The 8881-nt window shown below is 33.2% G+C and overlaps 1 pseudogene across 1 annotated transcript in view; it reads left to right on the forward strand.

The window, feature by feature from the left end:
* Positions 1-8158, forward strand: part of LOC143223461 (protein O-mannosyl-transferase TMTC1-like) — a 70821-nt pseudogene extending 62663 nt beyond the window's left edge. Inside the window, exons 16-18 of the transcript XR_013012921.1 lie at positions 1336-1458; positions 5942-6019; positions 7909-8158. The product of XR_013012921.1 is annotated as a protein O-mannosyl-transferase TMTC1-like (transcript). The remainder of the gene's footprint in view (positions 1-1335; positions 1459-5941; positions 6020-7908) is intronic.
* Positions 8159-8881: the final 723 nt, after the last annotated feature.

The raw sequence follows: 8881 nt of genomic DNA on the forward strand, positions 1-8881 counted from the left end.
CTATTCTATATAAAAATAAAATCATGTAGTGTTGCAAAAACCATCACAAAAGGTGTTCCGTCATTCTTATTTGACATAATAAGCCATCCCAAAACCATTGTAAACACCGGACGTTTTGACTGATACTTATATTATTCAACACACTAACACGCATTTTATTTTGCTGGTCCATCTCCACTGTCTCATCCTCTTATCCAAACTAAACAAATTTGAGGTCAATCATTACTATTCATATTATATCTGTCAAGCTTTATTTTAAATTTACTCAGATTTGCTGCCTCCACAACAACCCATCTCATAGGCCAACCACCATATCTGAAAAATCACGCTGTCTTAGCTGAAGATGGCCCTCTACCTTGTCTAAATCTATATTTGTGTTTTCTTGTTCTATTATTCTCGTTGTTAAGAATGAAAAAGGTTGATGCATCAGCATTATCAATTCCTTTTATAATCTTAAACACTTCGATCAGAACCTCTCTAAATCATCTTTATTCAAGAGAAAACAATACTGGGGATCTTAATCTCTTCTCACATAATACCTCCTCCATCCCTGGTACCATTTTAGTAATGGTCCTTTGAACCCTTTCCAACAATTGAATAATTACTTATTATTAAAGAAGAGAAATAAGAGAAACGCTAAGTTGCGAGAAATTAAACTTACGTATGCAGTATAATATAATTTTAGAACACCTGTACAATGTCGAAACTTTTCTAAATAAAATGTAAGCTTCTCAGTATGCCTTTGATGAAATATTGTCCCCTTGGGACAAGTAGTTTTAGATATATAATAATTTTAAATATAAGGATTTGTTTAAAGGTTTTGTTTTATTTTCTAGAGTAAACACAACATTTAAAGGAAATGTTTAACTATGGAGAAATATGTAATAATTCAATCTGCATAAATAATTAAAGGCAGAACCCTGTTATGTAAGACTTAAAATATGTTCTAACGATATGTATTATATTCTATATCTCTAATAATTCAAGCTATAATCAACACACAACTTCAAGTTTTATTTTAATTATGATGTTTAAGTTTGAATTATTTTCATAATTAGTTAGACTTCAAAACCACGTGTTTCTGTTTATATTGACACTTTCCGCAACTGATGGAGCTGATTTCATTATGCCAGTTTATCGTAAGATTCTGGCAGATGATTTTAAATAAGCGTTCAGTGAAATTTCTAATATTCCACTGAAACAGGTAACTGACTTGTATTTGAATTATCAGTTACACTTAACCTCCAAGTTGCGAGACAGAGAACTGATTCGGTGTTTTATTAGAAAATGCTGTGGGTGACGTAATAATAGTAGCAACATTGGTTTTACATTTAGGGCCTAGAAAACATACTCCAAGCACTTCGTCTTTGTCACGTGACCGACAAGTCCTGCGCCCAACTTTACGTCAGCCATGGTGATCTTATGAAGGACATGGGTGATCTGGAAACTGCAGCACAGGTAATGGTTGAACTGATCATAGACAAGGGTAGTCACACACATAGCGCTACCTTTATTATAAGTTAAAACAGCCATAAATCAAACTGATGAATGAATTACGAACGCAGATAGTGAAGAGATAAAGATAAGACAAATGTGGGTCAAACTGACGATTTTATTAAAACTAAGGAGAGACATTGATAAAATTAACGTTACTCTAACTGGAGACAGGCATACGTTAAACTGATTATGTTACATTAACTAGAGAGAGGCATAGTTTAAACTGATGATGTTACTCTATCTGAGGACAGGCATAGGTTAAACTGATGATGTTATTCTATCTGAGGACAGGCATAGGTTAAAATGATGATGTTACTCTATCTGAGGACAGGCATAGGTTAAACTGATGATGTTACTCTATCTGAGGACAGGCATAGGTTAAACTGATGATGCTACTCTATATAAGGACAGATATAGGTTAAACTGATAATGTTACTCTATCTTGGAGCTAACATTGGCCAAGCTGGTGTTAATCTAAGGACAGACATTGGTCAAAGTGAATATTTTAATAATAATAAGGATGAATACATGTCGTATCGATATGTTAAAATATATTCCGGTTAAAAACAAAATAGGTTAACTCGTTAGGTTTAATTTGCTTATTTAAAGTGAAGTATTACGAAATTTCTATCAACAGTTCTTATTTATAGCTTATTCTAACATATTCATGATACGCACAGGAATTGACCCCCAGTGGTAGAGCGGTATGTCTGCGAATTCACACTGCTAGAAACTGGGTTTCAACACCCGTGGAGGGCAGAGCACAAATACCCAGTTGTGTAGCTTTGTGCTTAATTCAAAACATACAAACAACTTGGAATTTTAGATTTTCTGATCAAAATAAACGTCTTAGACTTCTCCTGGTGTTAAACTGTATAAAAACTTCACAGATATGTATGTCTAAGAGGAGCAAATACGTGCTGATTAGTTGTGCGGAAAAGCTTTATTGGTCACGTGATCGGTCACTAGAATTCAGATATTTTGTTTCTCAGGAAGATGTCATACTAGTAACCTTACACTCTCGTATTTGTTTGTTTTTATAATATATATGGAACCTTTAAGTACCAAGTGTTTTGCTAGACTCGTCGAGGTAATCTTCGAGATGGATCCTTCTAATTGCTTAGAAGTTTAGCATCATGCAAGTAGACAATGCTAGTTTACTTTCAAACCATGAACAAATACTTTAACGAACCAATTATTGTGAGTAACACAAAACAGTTAAAAGCGATAAGAATAATAACTAAACATTTCTGTTTGGGATAACAAGTAATAGAAATAAATCTTTATATTTGATATAATAGTAACTTGCAGTAAAATGTGGAGGATAACGTATCGAATGAAGGAATAGAGATATAAAATAGTAAGACTTCTAGAACAGGACAGGAAACTTACGAATTTGGAGCATTATTAGTAAAAAAGTGTTGATATAACATTTTCAGCCAGCCAGCAAAACCTTAGATAAGGCAAGAGTCTTCCCTTGGAAACATCGTCTATATCACATGACAGCTCAAATAATACTGACTCTAAGGGGTTGCTTGTTCCGTGAGATAGAACGTGCAATTTTCACTTTTTTATTTACTAAAAAAACTGGATAGAGAAACGCTATATAGTAGGTTTTCACAAGATTAAATCGCTCTTTTTTTCCCATAACTATTAATCATCTGACTTGTAACCATAGCAACAGCATCTTTGATGCAATCATGTTCAACCTCTTCCTCTTTAATTAAGTTTTGTCCCTGGAATCATTTTCCAAAGGCGTTTCGCAAATGTAACAGATAGTGACTTGGCTACAGAATAAACTGGCATAGTTGTAAAATGAAGCAGTTTGCGCTACTGGCCAGTGTGCGATTATGTGAAGTGGACAGCTGAGTTTCTTTCTTATTCTTCAGATGAAAAACTCCATGATGTTTCACCAAAGCTAATATATCCATGGAACAAAAACAAATTATATTTATACATGATATCTGTGCACGATATAAGTAGGCTGCAATTTACTGACATGGATTAAAATAAATAACATTATGGGAGCTTAATTAAAGTCTATTACATATATAACCTATTTTACAAGCCTGAGTGTCACGTCACGCTTGATGTCTCGAAATAGAGGGAATAATAAAAGTAAAAATACATTTATTCAGATATAATACTTCGATTACTGTCTGCCCATTACAATTTTAGTGATGGGGTGCAGGGCCCCCGTAAAGGATTAGGGTGCACTGAAACCGTATAAGTGTAGTGAGTGTTAGTATAACAAGCCTAATGTAAAGACGTAATTTGGAATAATCTAGTCTGTAACATAACATTTATCATGAAATTAAAAATATCGATTCAATTTTAAACATAAATCGTTTTAGAATTGAGATATTTTCTTTTATATGACCAACGTTTGTAACAACAACATCAAAAAACCTTTTAATCAAGGCGCACTGTAAAGTAAGAAATCAACAAATATTTTCCCAGTTTTGATGTCTGTATTATTGTTGATTAATCACAATATTAGGTTATATTATTGTTGCTCAACAATATAAACATAAAAGTTATTGTTGGAATGTACTGTTATCAAAACCCATTGGTTGTAGTTATCCTTTCATTTTTGACAAGCTATACGCTATTATATGCATATAACATAATTTTTCTCAGTAGCGAAAGAAATGAAGGTGATTGTATGTAGTTCCATAACTTCACAGTCAAATTACGAAACTGATTGGTAAAAATTATTAAGTTCAACAAGTGTATGTGTACAAATATTTTATTATTAATCGTCTCAGTATATCGTCTTAGTGATTTTAAGCGAGGGTCCGTATTCTGAATACTTTGTTTCTTATTCTACTTAAGATATAAAATTTAACGTTTATTGATATATATATATGTACAAATTCTAGATACGACGTGCACGGGTCCAGTACTGACTTTTCCTAGCGTGTTATTTTCAAGTTTGTTAATCGATAAACCTGAATAAAAAATATCATGCCATACCTTATTATTTGAGGAACAACTAAAGAATACATTTTGATTTTTTCGTTCCCGTAATAAACAAGTTGTGATACGTTTAGGAAGCCTTGCTTTTATAGAAGCGTACATGGTAGGTCGAAATAATTTCACTTATTTATTCTGCACTGTTTCTGTTGTAATTTCACATTATTGAATATTTAGGATGTATCACTGTAAACAGTAATTCTGTAGAAAATTCTAGTTTGAGTATCGTTATTGAACTGGTTCTAAGAATATAACTAGTTATTCAAAACATTTCGTACCAGTTCAGCAGAGACACATCCGGGTCACAAAAGGCTTTTTAACGACCATTTATCGCCCATTAGGTAACACAAATCACAGTATTTAAGGAAAATGTTATATTATCAGCCGAAACAGTTAAATTGGTTCGCAAACTGAGCTCAGAGTGAATGCAAACGAGCGAGTGAAAGATAAACAATAAATTTGTTTAACAAAAACGAACAAAACATTACCAATGATACGTGAATAAATCTTCTTCCACATAAACCAGTTCCAGAGCCTTAAGCTAACAACTGGCACAAATAATTGCTTACTTTAAAGCACAATATTTTGTAAGCAATCGTACATTCACTAATATACACCCACACAGATGCGTGTATATAAATAATAATGGATAAAACTATATGTTGTCGTTAGATTATCTAAAATGAATAAGAACTCTTAATCTAGTAAGAGTCTCTGAGACTAAAGTATCGAAGAACTTCAGTATTATAATTTGTTGTCAGTTATTTATCATAGTTTGTCTGTCTTTGTTTTGGGTTTGTTTTGGGTTTCTTTTGTAGTTTAACAGCGATATTACCATCCACACTTTCCGATAAAAATAACGTGTCTTAGAAGAAACCAGTAAACAACATTATTAACGAAATACAAAAACAAGAGTGTTTGTTTGGAGTTGAGCACAAAGTTACACGATGAGCTAGTTATGTATTCTGCCCACCACGTGTATCGAAACTCGGTATCTAGCGTTTTAAGTCCGCAGACATACTGCTGTGCCACTGGGGAGCAGCTAGGAGTGATATGACTAATAATGAATCCCAAATAGACACAAACGGTAAAAACTTTTGTAACTAACTATAATAGTTTTGACAATAAAATTGATGAGAGGCTGGCTATTATTTAATGGATAGCTAGCTAAATAGACAGACTGATGAACAATCGAGCAGCCAACCAGCCGGATATAAAACTAAGTTTCTAATTAGTTATTCATTACTTCTACATAGGACCTATACAGGAATTCGGAAATTAATATTAAATGTCACATGCTTTTAAACATGTGATACAATAACAACAATGTACTTACACAATTTCTGTTTTATAAGTTTGTGTTTATCTGTGTCAGATTTATAAACATCTGTTTCTTTTACGATTTATTTTATTTTCTTCACTCATAACAAGCTTAAGGAAGTGTCCTGATTTGTAGAATTATTTTCAGAGCTATAATTTGGCAATACAGCTTGACCCAGAGATATGCCACGCCCACTTAAACCTTGGTGTAGTTTATCATCTTCAGGTAAGCTAGAAGGGTCAGACAAATCTCGTTTAATTTATATGTATGTGTGTTTAACTGAAATATGATTTATTGTTTGTACTCTGTCAGAAAGGTTTAGGCTTAAATATTTGTTGTTTGATTATATAGTGGAATTGCTAAGATGTCAGTGTATGTTTCTTTTATTTCTACACTAACTTGTCAGTCTTGTTGTTACGGAAAACGTATGCTCCTCGTTTTCATTTTTATCAAAGTAAATGTTATATGATCTAAATATTAATGAATTATTTACTTTTTGTACTTCACATCACGTGATTCGAAGAGCAGCTGGATGACCCATTTTGAATTCAGAAAATAAATCAGCATTATACAATACAATTGTTTTTATGATCAATGTTTGACAGGCTTATTGTTTTCGAGTCTTAAAATTACGGTATTCTAGTTCGTATGAAGCCACACAAACTTTAACATTTAAACAAATCAAATGCATATAAGTTACATATTTACATACTTTCTTGTGCAAAAAAATGCTAACTGGAACCAGGGCTTTTAAATCTCTTAAGATCTTTCCATTTTTTTCCCTTAGTACGGTTAAGATAAAACTTAATAGTTCCTAAACTGTTTTACAAATCTGCCACAGGAACATCTTGTCTGAAAACAACTTAAGAAAACAAGATACCAGGAGTATATGGATATTTTAAATCAAATTGTATAGCCAGTTATGTTAAATAGAATTTGTACAATATACCATAATCTTGTAGAAATTACACCTTTCTTACTTTTCATAAATGTAACGTATCTTTCTTTGTTATTTAATCTAACTAGATTATCTCTAGTTAATTAAAGAAATGTGATAATTCAACACATTATAACCCATAACATTTTTTCTAGCTACTAAATGTTTTAGTCCCACACTTTTTCAATTACAAAAACATTTTACTTAAAAACAATTTTAATACATTTAGGTTATAATAGGTGTCCTGAAGATTTGTTTGTTTGTTTTTTGAATTTCGTGCAAAACTACTCGAGAGCTATCTGCGCTAGCCATCCCTTATTTAACAGCGTAAGACTAGAGGGAAGGCAGCTAGTCATCACCACCCGCCGCCAACTCTTGGGCTACTCTTTTACCAACGAATAGTGGGATTGACCGTCACTTTGTGACGCCCTCACGGCTGAAAGGACGAGCATGTTCGGTGCGACGATTTGAACCCGCGACTCTCGGATTACGAGTCGAACGCCTTAACACGCTTGGCCATGCTGGGCCCATGTCCTGAAGAAGACAGACCAATCTTCTGCTGAACATGTAGTGTGTTCCACCATCAATAACGTTTCTTTATGCGTATCAATCATCGTTTTCCTGCGTATTATTTATCATATTATTTTATCATATCATGCTTCCTTACTCAAACATGTTTACGTAATTCATGTAACAATTAAATTATAATGTAAAATTTTTGTTGGCTCTTATGTTTAGTTCTGCTTACGTACCTAACGCTAAATTAGGAAAGACCTTAAAAAGTTTCGTAAGATATGAAACCTTTGGTGAATTATCATTATCTGGGAAAGATATTTTTTGTTATATATTAAGAAAGATTTCTTTGATAAAATGTTTTTTAAACATTATTACAATGTTAGATTTGCTTCCACTTTAAAAAATCCTGAGTTTCTGAATTAGAACGCTGACATTTGTCTTACATTAATAAAAAAACTGGTTTGTTTCGCGTTACATGGTTCTTGTTACTGGTTCGGTCACTTTGCATGATCAGTACTTGAAAATGAAAACTGACCGAACAAAGAATATATCATGTAAATTCTTGGTTAAAATATTTAACTTCATGATTAGTTACTTTATGATAACCTGATATAAGAGAGCGGTTAGCTAATTACATGTGGAGTTTTCTAATATTTTACAGGGTTGGTACCTGGAAGCTCTTAAGCATTACCAAACGGCCCAGACCTTGGATCCACAGAACCCCGTGGTTTTAGAGAACTTAGATAAGCTGAAGAAAAAAATGTGGAAAAAGTCATTGTTTGAATGTAACAAAGAAAGTAAATTTTGTAGAACCTGGTGAAGTTTCGACTCATGTTAAACTTACCTTGTTGTGTTGTTTAAAACTGATTACGTTAAAACATAATAAAGTGAAACAAAAAACTTGAAAAAAATTCAGGTTAATGTGAGGTTTAGATCTGGCAGCGTTCTGAAACTGACAAGAAAAAACAGTTTAACGTAAACTTTCTAAGAGGCTAAACTAACGAATATGGTGACATTTATAAACAGGTGACGATCAGAATTTAGTGAAGGGAGTAACGTAGTAAAATGAAGAGCCAAACACAGCATTAAATGTGGTAAAGTGAAGAACTTAGTAGAGAGAAGTTGATAGAGAGGAAAAGCAGGCAGTCAGCAGAGCTTAACGGAGGTTAGGGTTTGCTAAAATTCATAATTGTAAAACGAATAACCTCTTAAACAAGGAACTTGATGAACCAAACAGCGAGGTTCGTTTGGAACCTGATGGTATGAAAACCCAAGTGAAGTGATGAAGCTAGTGTGTTGACGAACGTGACGACGAAAGGTTAGCGAGGTGTATACATTTATGTAAAGAGAAATCTGGTTTTGATCAGGAACTGGAGATATGAAGATCTAAGTGAAGTGATGAAGCTGGTGTGTTGACAAACGTGATGACGAAAGGTTAGTGAGGTGTATACATTTATGTAAAGAGAAATCTGGTTCTGATCAGGAACTGGAGATATGAAGATCTAAGTGAAGTGATGAAGCTGGTGTGTTGACGAACATGATGATAAGAACTTGATGAAGTAAATGTGTTTTGAGGTTAAGAACCTGGCGGAATAAACATAATAAAGTACTGAGATAAGCGTTTACGAGATAAA

This window comes from Tachypleus tridentatus, chromosome 8, assembly GCF_004210375.1.
Source record: "Tachypleus tridentatus isolate NWPU-2018 chromosome 8, ASM421037v1, whole genome shotgun sequence".
Classification (NCBI taxonomy): Eukaryota; Metazoa; Arthropoda; class Merostomata; order Xiphosura; family Limulidae; genus Tachypleus; species Tachypleus tridentatus.